Below are 17,013 nucleotides of genomic sequence, written 5' to 3'. Positions count from 1 at the left end.
TGATCAATATATTAGAACAACTAGGTATTGGTGTACTTTTGATAAGACGAGTAGCTGCATGGCTTACAAATAGGACATTGCAAGTATTATACAGCAATCTGACAGATGAAATTCTTTGATACAGTCAGGCTGTCCCTCAGGGTGCTGTCCTAGGCCCATACTTGTTTAGATCTGTCATATTTATCTTTTCATCTGAGGTGTTCTACAGTATGTATGCAGACGACTTGAAATTGGATAAACTAATTACATGCATTACAGATAGGGCACGTCTGCAAAATAACTTGACTAAATTGACCATTTGTGCACAGGAGAATGTTGTTGTTGTCATTCGGCTTTTCCTGGTTAGGAATCGCCACAGCAGAACTCCGGTCCGCTAATGATTGGCAGTAGATTTTCACAAACGCTGAGGTGCCAGCCCGACGTTCAACCTTCAATGAAGGCACGCCTATTTACGCATGTCTTTCAAATGCCCACCCACCCACGGGGAGGACATGCAGACTCCACACAGAAGGCACTCTCCACACTCCAGCCGAGAATCGAATGGGAGAACCTCTTGCTGTGAGACAACAACGCTACCATTGCACCACCACGGATTATAATATGCTGATAAATACATCACAAACTAAGCATATGAGATTTGGGAGACATAAATTGAAAGGTGAATATTTAATACAGCACACAGTGATTGAAACTGTGGATTTAGTTAAGGAACTGGGTATGGGGTAGATCCAGCTTTGAGTTTTTCTAATCAAATAAAAGAATTGATTAACGATAGTTATAAAACTGCAGGTTGTATAAAAAGATTTACAAGCTCTAGTAAATCAGAAATGATGAGGTCATTGTTTGTTAGTTATATTAGACCCAAATTTGAGTATGGAATAACAATATGGAAACCTTATAGGAAAACTAGCATGAATAAACTGAAAAGTGTACAGTGGAAATATACAAAAATACTACCTGCAGTTCAAAATGTTGCTGTATGCAGACAATGTAGCATTACAGGCAGACAAACAGAATAAATTCCCTCTCTCACCAACCTAACTACAAGTCAAACTAAACAAATAGTATAGGGTATAGTATTAGTCAGGCCTATTTTTAATAGTAACTCTCAAGCAACCAGAAACTACAGTTATCTGGCATCTACCAATCCCCATGGGTGCTGGTTAACTGAGAGCTTGCTGTCTAAACCTGCATAGGACAACATTAGATCCTTTATACTGCAAGGCAGGTCTAGCTATTGGGGAAGATATCTTTGTTGCTTGGAGGTCTAAAAAAAATCAGAAAACTGCAAAGTGGTATGCTAGCTTCTAATAAAAACAGATAGCACATATGCATTGATAATGTGCTGGAACAAAATGGTGAGCTATAACACAGGTTGCATCAACAGTCCAAAAACAAGAATGACATTGTATTCTAGTAAAATACAGTAAATGCAAGTGACTGGAGATTGAAAAACTGAGAAGATTCAAAAATGGCATCCTGTAAAATTCTTTCTGCAGGACAGAGCTGTGCTTCATTTATTTTTCATACACAGGAGGAAGGTGAAACACACAACCAGTAATACTTCATGGTTGAAAAGGTAACAAAGTATTGCTCTTTGAACATAGAGATGTCATGGGTCACATGAGGACATAGACTTTCACCTTTCATGTAAAGTATTTTTATGCAAAGATCCTTCCGTCAGTTAAGAAAGTGGTAATTACTTTGGCCACACTTGTCTGCCACAGTGGCAAATTTATTGGGGTGGGGGCTAGGGGAGATAAAGCTTCACAATTTTACTGCTCTCCTCATCTCTAATGTCTTTTGTCAGCACAGTATATTTTCCTCTGCTCCTTGTCATATGGTCCTCACAGTACAATTTCCATGAGCTGTGCTACTAAGGTGGCATTTTGAAATATTCTCCAGATTCTTAATATAATGAAATATGTATTCACAGCTGCCAGTAAACTGCACCCTCGGATGTGAGTACACCCACAATGTACGCCAAGTATGGAATCTGCAGCATGACAGTGAGGCAGGTTGGAGTAAGGAACTACTAGCAATCCCTCACTGTTTAATTAACTATATACTGAATGTTTATTATGTTAGGATTCAGTCAGCATTTATCATTTCATGAGTGGAGAACTTGTCATGGAAACTGTCAATTGTACTTGTTTTGCAGAACATCCCTGATTTTACCTCATATTTTTGCTCTGTCCCTTGATTTTTTTTTTTCAAATTTTCTGGAAAATCAGTGAGGATTGCATTCAATAATGCAAGACATTAAAGTTTCAAATTTCTGTTATTCAGAAATGGCAAATGAAAATCCCTGAAAATGTAGCGATCTCAGTGATTTACAACACACATTTTCTGAATGATAAGAAGCCAAGGCAATCTGCTTGGCCCTGTCATTTGCTGTCATGAGTCTGGCTTTACGGAATGTGTTTATTTGGCTGAAGCAAGCTACAATACAAGCTGTGACTACTGTGTCTGTGTAGCAAAAATGCGTTACTGTAACCATTTTTTTATCATGGCAGGGTCAAACCAGATACTTTTAAACAGTGGATATAGGGGCTGTCTATTCTATGACTCGCCCTACTGTTTGCTGTTTTAATTATGGTTTTGGATGACTAATTTACATTTTGGTGAAACAAACTTGAATACATGCTGTGGCTACTGTTTCTAAGAAGCAAACTACATTAATGAAACCATTCTTTTTATGCTGGCAAAGTCAAACCAGATGGGGGCTGCCTGTGGATAAATGATTAGACCCATTATTTGCTGCTATAATTCTGTTTCTGGAGAAGTATAATGAATTTGAGTGGAGTAAGCTGGTATAAAGGTTGTGACTCCTGTTATGAGAAAAAAAAGATATATTGCTAACCAATTGTTTTTTAAACTGACAATATCAAACCAGATGCTGTGAGAGAAGTGGGTATGGGAGTTTGCTGTTGTAATTCTGGCTCTGAAGAACTAAAGACTGTGTGTATAAAAAAAGTTGGAATACAAGCTGAATCTGCTGGTTGTGTCTGTGTGAGAAAAATACATTAATGTCATCATTAGTTTTATCATGATCAGACATCTGAGTTGTACACATTCAACCAAGTAGCAGTAACTTCTTGGTAGGAGACCCCATCTGTAAATGAAACTGAACTACTGTTATTTACTCAGTTTATGCAGTCATTGATTTGCATCTTTTTAGGATAAATACACATAGTTGTGAGAAGCAAATTGGAGTTCTTACTGTGATTGTTTGAGTAAAATGAGGTAAGATTCATTCAGAGCATTCAGCTGTCTCTGATTTTGCAGACTATTACTGATTTCTCTGTCAGATTATTGTCTTGTTACTTGTAAACTTTGTGGTTTTAAGGTAAATTGTTAAGTACTGTAGTCACTTCACTAAATATTGACAGCCATTGTTGTTTCAGACTTTATATCATTCAGTGTTGTACACAGTAAATGTCTGTCTTAAGAGGTCTGAGTGATGGATTTATCTGAAACAACCACTCATTAGCACATGAAGGCAGTGAGTAGTGTTGCCTTGTCACAGCTCTTAATTCTGTGGTTGGATTCTTGGCTGTAACTTCATCTGTGTGGAGTCTGCATGTCTTTCCTATTTTTTGTGTGGGTTTTATCTGAGTGTTCTGGGTATTATCAACACCTCAAAGACATGCCATAGGAGAACAGGTCATCCTTCAGTTCATGAGAATGTGTGAGTATATGTCTGTGTGGATGTGTGCATGTGCACATGTGAATGTATCTGTGTGGTGCATGTGTCATTTGTATGTATATGCACATACATCTTATGATATACCTGGCTTTTCAAGAGCAGTGTCAGTGTGTGTGTGTGTGTGTGTGTGTGTGTGTGTGTGTGTGTGTGTGTGTGTGTGTGTGTATGTTTGTGTTTTGGAGTCATAAAAATAACTTTTTTGAATGTCAGTAAATATAGATAGCAAGTAATTATCTTTCAGATATAGTCAGAAAATGTGTCCAGAGCATCAAGACCCTGAGAGTTTTTGGGGACTTGATGACTCACACCAAGGGGAATTTGAGGCAGGTTTTGTAGTGGTGTTCTTATCTTCAGCCTCTGCATGGGTCTCCCCTTGTTTAAAACTATCATTGCTTAGATGGTGTGTCAGAAAGTTTCTATAGCTTATTTGGGGTTGGGGACAGTGTGGTCATTTTTTCATTAACTTTCCTTGCAGACAACATTGGTTTGCACAGAAGAATGGTTTAGCTTATCTAGAGGTTGTGTGCTGTGTAGGAGCAATGTTGAAATTGACAAATAAACCTAGACATGTGTACAGGTGGTGATCACTCAGAGGGTTAGGGGTAAGCAGCCATGCTGTGTGTGTGGGCATGTATATATATATCAAAGGATCAAGCTATGATAGTGGGATTTTGCTTGTTTATCTTTTTATCCCAGTCTGACACAGGAGATGTCTGGCTTGGGGTGGGGTGAAGAGGCATGTTGTTCATATGTATGACAACAACAATTTAACATTGATGATTATGATCATTTTCTTCACAATTCAACACCAGAGGGGTGCATAGAAAGTAAATTTTTTTTTTTTTTGGTGGGCAAGGGAGGCGGACACTATTTCCACATATAATTTGTGTATACTTGTAATCATTTTCTTTTTAATTCACTGGGGAAAGTTTTGAATGTTAAGCATTGGGTGTAACTTTTTTTCTTTCCTTAGTTTAGATTTTTTGTTTTGGCCATCATTGGGTCAGAAGGTTGGAAAACAGCTCATAGATGCACCTTAGAGTATTAAATACCTCATGGCTTAATATTATTGAGTCAGTGCACTCCTAGGTAATTACAGTACTGTGAAAGGATGGTGGAAGAAGCTAAAGAATAAGGCAAGGTATGGAAATACACACACACACGCACACACACACACACACACACACACACACACACACACACACACACACACACACACACACACACACGCACCCACACGCATGCACGCACCCACACACGCACACATGCATGTGTACACACACACAGACACACACACACACACACACACACACACACACACACACACACACACACACACACACACACACACACACACACACACACACACACACACACACAGACACACACACACACGTGTACACACACACACACACACACACACACACACACACACACACACACACACACACACACACACACACACACACACACACACACAAGCTTAATGCTATTAGCTGACAAAAAAGTAGTTATTAGAAAATGTAAGTCAAAATCTAAAACGTGTATTATAAAGAAAATAAATGAGCTGGAGGTGGCATACTTACAAAAAAGGAAAGAGAAAATTATATGGAATTAAACAGAATCTGTTGGAACAATGCAGGAAGAATAATGTTCAAGAGGAAGACTGAGGTTTAAGGGAAGGAATGCAATGTCAGACTGAATGCTAATTTTGAAAAAGGAAATTTGTGTACGGCAGGAAAAAAGTTACTGTGGTCTGTTTTCTTTTCTTTTAATTTATTAATGTATTTGTACCTGTGTTACTGCTTTAGTTGTGATTTAATAAAAATGTTTATAAAATTGGTGTGGAGAGATGGGGTCAGGGGGCAAACAAAAGAAGCACAGATTGTCACACTTGGCTAAACTTAGAAGTTGGCATTTTGGGTCCCACTTACATGTTTAATGTCGGTATGAGATATACTTGATTGCTACAATTCAGTATTCACTGCTTTGTGCACTTCTAAATATGCAGGCCATGAAAACAAAATGAGGGTTAGGTATTTGCCTTCTACTGAATGGCTGCCAACCTTCGTGTTTGACCAGCAGTAGCACCTCCAAGCATACCTATTCTAGATGTGGCACTGTGCCAGTAATGTTTCCAAGAATAAGAATGGTACTCATGGGGGTGCATCTGAAATGTGTTACTGCTGCCCAGACCACGTGTGACATTCTTGTCCAGGGGTTTCATGATATGTGTTGTATTAACTCAATTTTAAAGTATGTCTTACATCTTTAATTCCCTGACTATGTGACAGTCTGCAAAGCTCCATATAGGTTCATAGGTTCATAGGTTCATAGGTTAGTACTAAGCTAACTGCTCTTGCGAGCTATTTTAAGCCTAGCCCAATTATCTATTGTGAGACTTAAACCCTGCATGTTGTGTTTGTAAGGCAAACACCTTAACCATTAGGCCACCCTCCCAACCCCATGTAGTTTAATGGCCGGGTGTATGACTTAGATTCAGTGTGTGGTGTGTGTGTGTCTGGGGGGGAGGGGGGATGTGATGGGATGTATATGTGTGCATTTTATAACATACATACATACATACATACATATATAATGTGGCAAAGAAAAAAAAGCATCATTGATAAAGGTAAACTGGGCACTCAGTTTCAAGATAACTATATGTTTATTGACAGGTGACCAAGATCAAATTCACAAAGTAGAACGTGTGCAAATCACAAAATGCTGGGGAACAACATATCACCAACTGTTTCTCCTAGGAAATAACTGCCTGTGTGGTTTCTTTGTCTGAGCCAGCAGTGATTTTTCTGTTTTGGGAGATTTTTAAATTGTTTGGATTTGTGCAAACACAGAGTTGGTATATATAAGTTTGGGGGAATGTAGGGGTGCAGAAGGGGTTTGACTCCTCCAAAAATACTTGCAGTTCACGTTTGTGCCTTTGTGATATTTCAGGGACTTGAATTTGGTATCTTAATTAATAGAGATGTTTTATTTTGACTTTAATGGGGAACTATATCATAAAATATCAAAAATATAGTGCTCAAATGAAGAAAATAAATTAATAATATTTAATTATAAAAATGTGATAAATATGCAAAAGGTCCACTCTTTATTGCACATGTGGAGGTAAGCAGTTTTATTTATTTAGATTACTAAAAGACTTGTGTGTGATAGAAGCACTTATAGAAAAAAACACATTCTCTTGTAAAGAAAAAAAATATTGACTGAAGCTCAATAGTTTTTGTCTTATTAAGACATGGAATATCATATTGATTAAAAATAATCTGCAGTTTATATAATGTATATTCCGGGATAGTGTGATAATTACCGTTTCCAGCATTAATGAAAATGGCACCTAAAACTGAAAACTGAAGTTTCTTACTGGTGGTAGACATTACAATGTTTATGCAATGCTTTATCAGATTCTGCCTGACATTCATAGAAATATCAGACTTTGACTGGAATTCATAGATGTATACTGCATTAATCAGCACATGTAGTGGACGTGCACAAAGTGTGAGTGATCCTCAAACTATATTAATACATGTTTGAGTAGCTGCGAGGTGCTTTGTGCAGCAAAGTTGTTGAATATTAGTACTGCACAGGCACACAGCTCTCAGCTGTAAATCTCAGTTTTTGTGTTGTGCATTGCTTAAGGATATTTATAAATACTTTGTCCAAACTTGCAGTTCATTTTAACAATGTAAAAGGCTGGATAATAGTCAAAAGTGTCTATGTAAACTACTTTGGAAGCATTATTGTTTGCATAGAAAGTAATTATTTTATGTAACAGGGTGGATAAAACTGACAGTTTCAGTTACATGCACTCTTTGCAAATAAAAAGTCTCATTATTGCTAACTTTCTTGCTGCTTGTAGATCCACTTCTTTCTAATACATTTTGAACATCCTCTGCTTTCTTGTATAAATAAAAAACAATTTACTATGTATACAAGCTTTTGCAACTTATTACCCATCAGCATCTTTCAGTTATAAAAAAAAAACACTTTTAATAGCTTCAAAATCAACCATAAAATTTATTATGAATTAATTGCATTATAATGTGGAACACACACACACACACACACACACACACACACACACACACACACACACACACACACACACACACACACACACACACACACACACACACACACACACACACACACACACACACATGCTTTCTGTGACAGTATGCAGAAGTGCAGTGCTATGTAGATAAGGTAGTTTGGAAAGTTCTGCAATCCCTGCTTACTTATAGCACGAGTATATGGCTTTTTTGCATGTTGTGTGAAAATGTATGACTAGTATCACCAAAATCAATTGAATGAAATAAGCCAGCAACTGGTGGATGGTCCAGTGTTGAATACAGATCAATTACACAAACATATTTTCTATAAATTACAATCAAACATTATATATCAAGATATAATGTCAAGTTTAAATACATCAAAAGTATAATGTGTGTAATTGAATGTAGTACAATATGTTGAACCAATTATATTTATAAATATTCATTCAAACCTGGACTAAATAATGCTCCAAGTTTGGTGATCCATTTGAATATCAAAGACTTTGCTGCTGTTTCTAGTTTTATCATATGTTTACAATTCATAATGGCCACAAGGAAATGAACCAATAAGTTTGTCCCCAAAATAGTTGTCTGATAAGATTCCAAATGATGCTTGTAGTGATTAAAATAACGGAAAATGAACATTTATTGGGAACAATTGTCTTAATTCTAGCATCTGCTTCTAGTATATTCCAATTATCCCTTATAATTTGCATAAAACTGTTTGTGTTTCTTCCATATGTGGTTGTGAATCGTAATATATTATTTTTGACTGGTTTCTGCTTGTATTTCAAAAGATCCGATCTATGTAAACCTAAAGCATGCCTATGTGCCATTGTGACATATCCTGGTTTATAACCCCTGTCCTGGAACCTATTACACAAATCCTGAGCATGATAGTCAAAACTAGTTTTGTCAGAACAATTACGTCTGATTCTGATGAATTGAGACTTTGGAATATTTCTGGCGATATTTTGGGATGAAGCTGGAGGCATGGAGAATAGTGTTGTATTGGGGAATTTTCTAAATACTTTTAAAGTATTATCCATATTTCTTGTGATCAAAACACCCAAAAATGTTATGGGTTTTTGATCATGTGTAATGGTAAATTGTATTCCCCACTTATTATCATGCAAATATTCCATGAATTCTTGAAGAGATGACTCATCCGATCTCCATACCATCCAGCAATCATCCAAATATCTATATATCAATATCAGGTAAGAACCAATTGTGTGTGTCATCATATATCATAATTTCTTCCATATAAGCCATGAATAGATCAGCATAGATGGGGCAAAGGATGCCCCATTGCTGTTCCTCTGATCTGCAAAAACATTCATCATTGTAGAAGTCAAAACATGCTCAGTTAAGTTCAATAGTAAAGTATTGAATCCTGGTTGATACATATTTGATCTATAAAGCCAGAATTCAATAGCATCCAGTCCTGCCCAATGAGGGATATGTGTGTATAAGGTACATACATCTAATGTGCATAGTCTCCAATTTGACTCCAACTGCATGTCATTGACAATACCCAAAAATCCTGTATTTTTGACAATGCATGGTTAAAAAATCAGATAATGATTGTCTCAGGCATGGGCTCATTAACCGAGCCATTATCTGATTTTTTTACATAGATCGGATCTTTTGAAATACAAGCACAAACCAGTCAAAAATAATATATTACGATCACAACCACATATGGAAGAAACACAAACAGTTTTATGCAAATTATAAGGGATAATTGGAATATACTAGAAGCAGATGCTAGAATTAAGACAATTGTTCCCAATAAATGTTCATTTAGGAAAGAATTTGGCAGGTTATTTTAATCACTACAAGCATCATTTGGAATCTAACATAAGCTTATCAGACAACTATTTTGGGGGACAAACTTATTGGTTCATTTGAATTGTAAACATATGATAAAAACTAAAGAATTCACAGAAACAGCAGCAAAGTCTTTGATATTCAATTCATTCATTTTATGTTGGCCAAACCTCTAGGTCAGTCAAACTAAGGGTGTCTGAACATTTATATCAGATGTAAAAAATCTAACGCACTATATAAACACACACTTGTACATAATAAGGCTAAATTCAACTTTACAGTTATTGATAAAATTATTGGTGACAGAACAATAAGTGTGGGGCTGCACCAAAAACTTGATATAAAAGAAAAGAAATGGATCACCAAACTTGGAGCATTATTTAGTCCAGGTTTGAATGAATATTTATAAATATAATTGGTTCAACATATTGTACTACATTCAATTACACACATTATACTTTTGATGTATTTAAACTTGACATTATATCTTGATATATAATGTTTGATTGTAATTTATAGAAAATATGTTTGTGTAATTGATCTGGTATTAATTTTGATATACATGTTTGTATAATGATTAATATTAATGAGCTTGGTATTCTCAACCAATCACCTTTTTTTGATGTGTATTTAAGCATTGCATTATTGACTCTATATTCAACACTGAAGAAGGCCATATTGTATTGGACCATCCACCAGTTGCTGGCTTATTTCATTCAAAATGTATGACTAGATCATATCTCCAGAGAGCTGCAACAGAATCAGAACTAAGAGAACATCATATATAATTGCAATACATCTTTGTCTTCACCATATCTATTTGGGTTATATAGATAGCATGTCAGATGTTTGCTGCCTCTATAGTTTTTCTTCCCTGGACAGTAATGAAATGCAGCTAAAGGGTTTGCATTGACTGATTGAATAAGGCATACATGCATGAATAAGACAGCTTCCTAGAACTGAGAATGCCAGATGCTTTACCCAGCATCTTGAAGAGACAGGGAATCTTCTGGCTCTTGATTGTTATGGTTTTTATTTTCATTTCTGTAAAGCATTTAGAACACAAATCATTTTCACAAAATGGCATACGATTACAAAAATGTATTTTAAATTATGTAAAACTATTCTGTATTCAGTAGATTTTTACAGAACATATGATAATATAAATTATTGTGTCAGTATGTGGGAGCTGGCACTTGAGTTAACTCTAGAAAAATAAGTCTTGCATCCCGACTTGTTCTTTCCCATTATTTATCTGTGTTTAAGGTTCAGTTACCTGTTTTGTGTGGTCTTATTGTACAACTAGAGTTTAAAACTGTCATTATGATTACAGGTTCTGGCTTTTTATTGCTTGTGCACATTGATGGAGGGAACTGTGATTTTCCAGGCTGTGTATAACTATTTCTTATTTTCAAACGTGGGTTGTATGTGTGTTATTATTTTGCCACAGAGAATAAAGCAGTCTTATGTTAGTTTCACTTTCAAAATAATTCCTATAATTACCATCATGTTTTCTTAAAGCTTGCAGGTTTGGGGACCATTTAAACTAAAATAATTGTGTTTTGAATGTTTTGGATATCTGTATAGTTTTACATTGAGAATTATCTTCAGACAAAGGAAAATTAAGCATGTGATGGAAAAATAATTCCCCAGTGAAGCACATAATAACTCCAAAAATGAAGAGTGTTAGAGATGAAATTTACATTTGGTTGGAAAGTTTTAAAGTTGTCTCTGCTCCAACTGCAGCTTCTGAAAAAAGTCTAGGTAAAATAGTCTCTCAGTAAGAAAGCTTAGTCTGGAGATTTTATACATCATGCTTTCATCTTCTTCATAGAACGTAAGCATCAAGTCCTTGTCAAAATAATGTTTTAAATGGGAATATATTTTCACATCTGCCTTTACTCAGCTGTTGTATATAAGGTTAATGGTCTGAATTTTCTGATGACTACATACTTAAAATTATTATTCAGTACCTCAAAAAGATGTGTCAGACTGTTCCTGTTTTTATATGATGTCTGAATATTTTGAATGGAAAGCTCCGGGAATGTTTAGAGGAGGGAATTGTTTTATTAATTCACATATTCTGTATGTAATAGACATTTAACATTGGTAGCATATTCTATATGGTCTATATTAGAACACCGAACTTTTAAAATTTCAAGTGTTCTAATATTGAACCCTATTAATCAAAAATTTAAAACATCGAACATACAGAACAGCAGATTTTTTCCTAGGGAAAAAAATTGCTGTTCCAAAACACATACATACAACACAATCACACCAAACAAACAGCAATCCACACACATATACCTAAACTCTTACACCTAACCCTACACTAAACTATAAGTACACCACTAACTATCCACTTACCTTAACCCAAACCCTAACCCTAAGGTCCGTCACTATCACACATTCACCTCACCCATGCCCTAACCCTCACGTCCACACAATCCCACACTTACCTGACCCGTGCCCTAACCCTAACTCACCTAACCCACCCTAACCCTCACGTCCATACAATTGCACACTCACCTGAACCTGACCCGTAACTTTCTACCACAGTGCTGAAAATACCGAAGCAACAGAAACGGACAACCGAATTCTTTTCCTAGGAAAAAAAATTTGGTTTTCTGTTTCTTCGATATTTTCAGCGTTCGCTAAAAATGGGTCGATGTTAGAACACTCAAAATTTTGAAAGTTCAGTGCTCTAATATAAACCCGCATGCCCTTACACCCCCCTATGTAAAAACATAGAATCTGCCTTCAGGAATTGATGTGGTTATAACTAGACTTCACTCCTCTGTGTATGCTGGATCTAAAGAATGCTAGCAATGGCTTAATACATATCTGTATAACCTAGATTATGCAAGCAATAATGCCCAACAGGGTGTGTGTTAATGCTGAAATAACGCCCACCCTTGGAAGGGTGTTATTTCCATAATACCACACACCTTGAAGGGCATTATTGTGCTTAGATAATGGGCTGCTTGTAAAATTGCTATTTTACTTTTTTAATTACTATATTTTTTTTATATATTTTTGATGTAAAATAGTTCTTCTGCCGATTGTTTCAAACCTGCTGTAGTATATGTAAATGACATTGCAGGAAGTATTTTACATCCAAAAAAAAAAATCCAGTTATTTACTTACATTTTTGGTTCCTTACTCCTAAAATGTTGGTTTGTTGCCAGTCATAGGGGATTGAAGTCACTAAATAATGACATACATTTGAGTTTCAGAATTTATTTCCTTCAGAAAATGCATGCAACATAAAGCCTGTCATTTAAGGAACTTTGTAATTTTATAACAGCAATACTTAAAATTTGTGTTTATTTTTGAGCCTTTGTTGACCCTTTATTTCAGACTTTATCCAGATTTCTTCAGCTAAGAGGTCAAGAGGTATGCAAATCTCTTTACTGCTGCTGCCGATGGTCAATCTTAGTCACTCACTCACTCACTCACTCACTCACTCACTCACTCACTCACTCACTCACTCGCTCACTCACTCACTCACTCACTCACTCACTCACTCACTCACTCACTCACTCACTCACTCACTCACTCACACTTGTGCTTCAGAAAATGCATGCTAACACAAATCATGTTATTCAAGTAACTTTGTGATTTTGCAACAGCACTACTTAAATTTTTTTCTATTTTGAGCATTTTTTTTGTTCACCTTTTATTTTAGGCTTTATCCAGATGTTGTGAACAATAGGTCGAGAGGTAATTAAACTTGCTGCTGTTGCTCTGTCTCTCTCTCTCTCTCTCTCTCACACACACACACACACACACACACACACACACACACACACACACACACACACACACACTCTCTCTCTCTCTTCTGCATTCATGCACACAAACACGCATTCCCACAGGTAGACAGAAGCATAAACACACACACACACATACACACAAAGACACACTTCCACTTTCATGCATGCATTCAATCACACATACAGACAGAAACAAACACACACGCATACTTTTTTCTGTTTTATTTATTTTTTAAACTTGCTAAACTGAAAAAGCGCTGCTTAGTGTGTGGAAAATAATAGCTCAATCTCTCTCTCGCTGTGTCACTCATACACAAATACACTCTCACACACAGACATAAACACATACACACACAATTTTTTATTTTAAATTTCTTTTCTTTTTTTTTTTTTATTTTGCACTCATTAAACAGCTGCTTAGCACGCATAAAATAATGACTGACATTATGTAACTTTCAGTCTGAGCTCCACAGTAGCTTGATATGCATGAAGTGGCAAACTCATTTCCAGTGGGCGTTATCTGTACATTAACACCCTGATGGAGAATGGTTGTTCTTTAATCAGCATGTGGTCTACAGTTTGCCCATTCTCTAAACTGACTTAGAAGCTCTGATCATAAAGATTCTAAGTTGTATGATGCATTTCCTAAAAACATTCATTAGTTTTAGTATCATGGCTTTAGAACATTAAACTTAGTTTTATTTATGGTCAGTTACAAGTCTGGTGTAAATAAAAAGTTAATTTTTCCTTATACAAAAGGCTGAATTTGAAGGATCTTATTTTAAAATTATGAATATGTTAAATGTCTACAAGGCTTTATCAACACATCTGTAAAACTGCAGGCTGTGCTGCATTTTTGACTGTGAATTCTAACAAAGTGTCTGGAATTAAAAGCAGGTAATCCTAGCTGAAAGATTAGCTGTAGCCAGAGAATATTATAATCAAAATCAGACCATCAATATTTCTGATGGAGCTCTGGTTCGTTTATGAGATGGAAGATAGAGGTAATACTAAGGAGATTTTTTTAACAGATATTTATATGTTTCTTCAGATTCTTCTTCTACTGTGCAAAGATAAGACATTTATTGTTTTACAGGAAAAAGGGTTCATATCAACATTCTTTTTACAGTGGATGCTGTCAGAAAGTCAACTAGTGAATGAGTCAAAAAGCCTCCAAAAGTAAGTAAAACCTTAGAGGGAGTGCACTAGAATTTCCACACTTTTGTTTCCTGTCTAGTAATAAGGACAATTCTTCTAAATAAGTCTTTCAGTATAGCTACATCTCTTTTCCACTGTCTTTAAAGTTTCATGGGAAGGAGGGTAGCTTGCTTTCAAAACATGTGGAACAAAATTTCTTTGACTGAAAGCATTTTGCATGTGGATTACAAGACCAAATTTCTGTTAAGACTCATTCCTCTTGATAGCATTCCACATCTTGCTAAACAGAACATTTTGAAGTTAGCTTTGGGAAGTTGAATATCCCTGAAAATTACAGCATTAGTAGCAGACCCTTAGAGTGGACCTAGTGGTGAGAGATCTAGGTACACAGATATACAGTAATCTTAACTTTGACCACCATGTGTCCACGTTGGTGAGGAAGTCCTTCTGTAAGGCACAGCTTATAAGTATGGGCATGGCATCCAGATCCAAGGAGGTTACAGTCCCACTAAACTCAGCCCTCATCAGACCAATAATCAAGAACAATGCACCTTTCAGCATGTATCTGACCAGGCACTTGCAACAATTGGAATGGCCTCAGATGTTCCTTACAAAAAACATACAGGATGTTGTGAAGAAAATGAAAACACTGTTATCTGTACTAGTATGTCTGGCAGGAGATTTGTGTATATTCTCGGATTAACTTGTATTGTATGCCAGCGTGTCTAATTGTGAAAATGTAAATATGTTTTTAAAATGTTGAGTATTTCCCTGTTTATACAAAATGTTTAAAGAATCTGTCAGTGTTTTGATACATTTCTAATTGCACATGTGTATGAGGGAGATTCTAAAGTACAAACTGTGTGTGGAGAATCAGCTGATCAGTAGGTGATGTCATTAGAATTTTCCTGGTTGCTAGGTGAGTGTTTGAACAGATGATTGACAGGAAAAATAACTTTTTTTAAACAGCTGATTGTTATTTTTAAAATAAGACAGTTGAGACTGTTAACTTGGACTATAAAATAAACTGCTGAAGTCATTTGAAGGACAATTAGTTAAGAGTTGCAGTCAGTTACACTGCTGTGCAGTAGCTATCCAAGAAAAAGGACTCACTGAAAACTGTTAGCCTGCTTTTGCCTTGCTGTTATGTTTTACATTAGATCAGGGACAGTATTCTCTAGTTAGATTAGGAAAGTTTAGTTATTTAGAGATTTTTTTCTAAAATGATGGACTTCTGTCCTACAGTTTAATTTTATATTTCTGGTGATTGATTTCTGGTGTTTATTGAAAATTATTGATTTGCATTCTTGTAACCATTTTACTTATTATGAAATGCTTTTCATTACTTACATTGTCACTGGATAATCAATGTATTCTTTAGAGATTAGAGAGTGCATATACTTGTTTGATACTCCCCAGGTCACCTCAAATGCCTGGCCGATTCTGCTCATAGCTATCATTTATTTTGATGTTTAATTTTTAATAATTGATCACCCTTTGACAGGGGTGTAGACCTGTCTGACTCTGGTGGCAGTGTTTACCATTTGTATTGGGGAGGGGATACAGCTGGAAATCTGTGTCAGGCTTCCCATAAGTGTTAGATTGTGTGATATTTAAATTTATCTTGAGTGTGAGTGAGTCAGAGGTCTTAAACTGGAATACATTGCTCTGAAGTGTATGATAAGGGATCACATTTGGGATGGACAGAGGTATATAGTCCAGTCCCAGGAAATAGAGCATGTTCCTCTTGTGCCCTTAAGGGAAATTATGGGATTTTACTCTTGTGTGCCACACTGGAGTCAGTGGTGAGGATTGAGGCTCCTTAATTATTGACGCGTTTTTTAAGTGGGGGACTTCACATTATTGGTGACAGTCCAGTGGGATATTAACCAGACATCACAGATGTAAACAACATGTATGTTTTTTAATTTATCCAAGTCTTTTGGGTTTCTAATACCATAATGGGAATGGACCCCATTCCTAAGTCAAAGTATGATTAAAGTTCATGCAATTAGTATTGTTTCAATCTTTGATGTCAGCCAGTAGTGCTCTTTGCAGCACCTGCAATGTGCTCAGTAATGACTCCTTCTGCAGTTTGTATGGACTTACATGTATTGGTAACATATCTAAATATGATTGTAAATTGTTTTTTTATAAGACCCGTTGCTCCTACAACTATTGGAACTGTCTGGGTATCTTTCTTCCACATTGCTTTCATTTCTGCCTTCAGATTATGATATTTTATGACTTTGTGTCTCTCTGTGCTTTCTCTGTGCTCAAGACAGTGTAGTCACTGGGTATGGCAATTTCAGTGATCAATGCTACTTTTGTCTTCTTTTCTTGGACCACTATATCTGGTTTTCTAGCATCTATCTGTTGGTAATGGGTGATCCCATGTGATAAAAACTTCATCATTTTCTATGGTGCTTTGTTGTTCATGTTTTGAGTGTTTTTCAGC

The sequence above is a fragment of the Protopterus annectens genome, chromosome 3.part1 (assembly GCF_019279795.1).
Source record: "Protopterus annectens isolate FY-2018-M chromosome 3.part1, PAN1.0, whole genome shotgun sequence".
Lineage (NCBI taxonomy): Eukaryota > Metazoa > Chordata > Ceratodontiformes > Protopteridae > Protopterus > Protopterus annectens.
The sequence above is the reverse complement of the archived record's forward strand: the minus strand, read 5'-3'. Positions refer to the sequence as shown.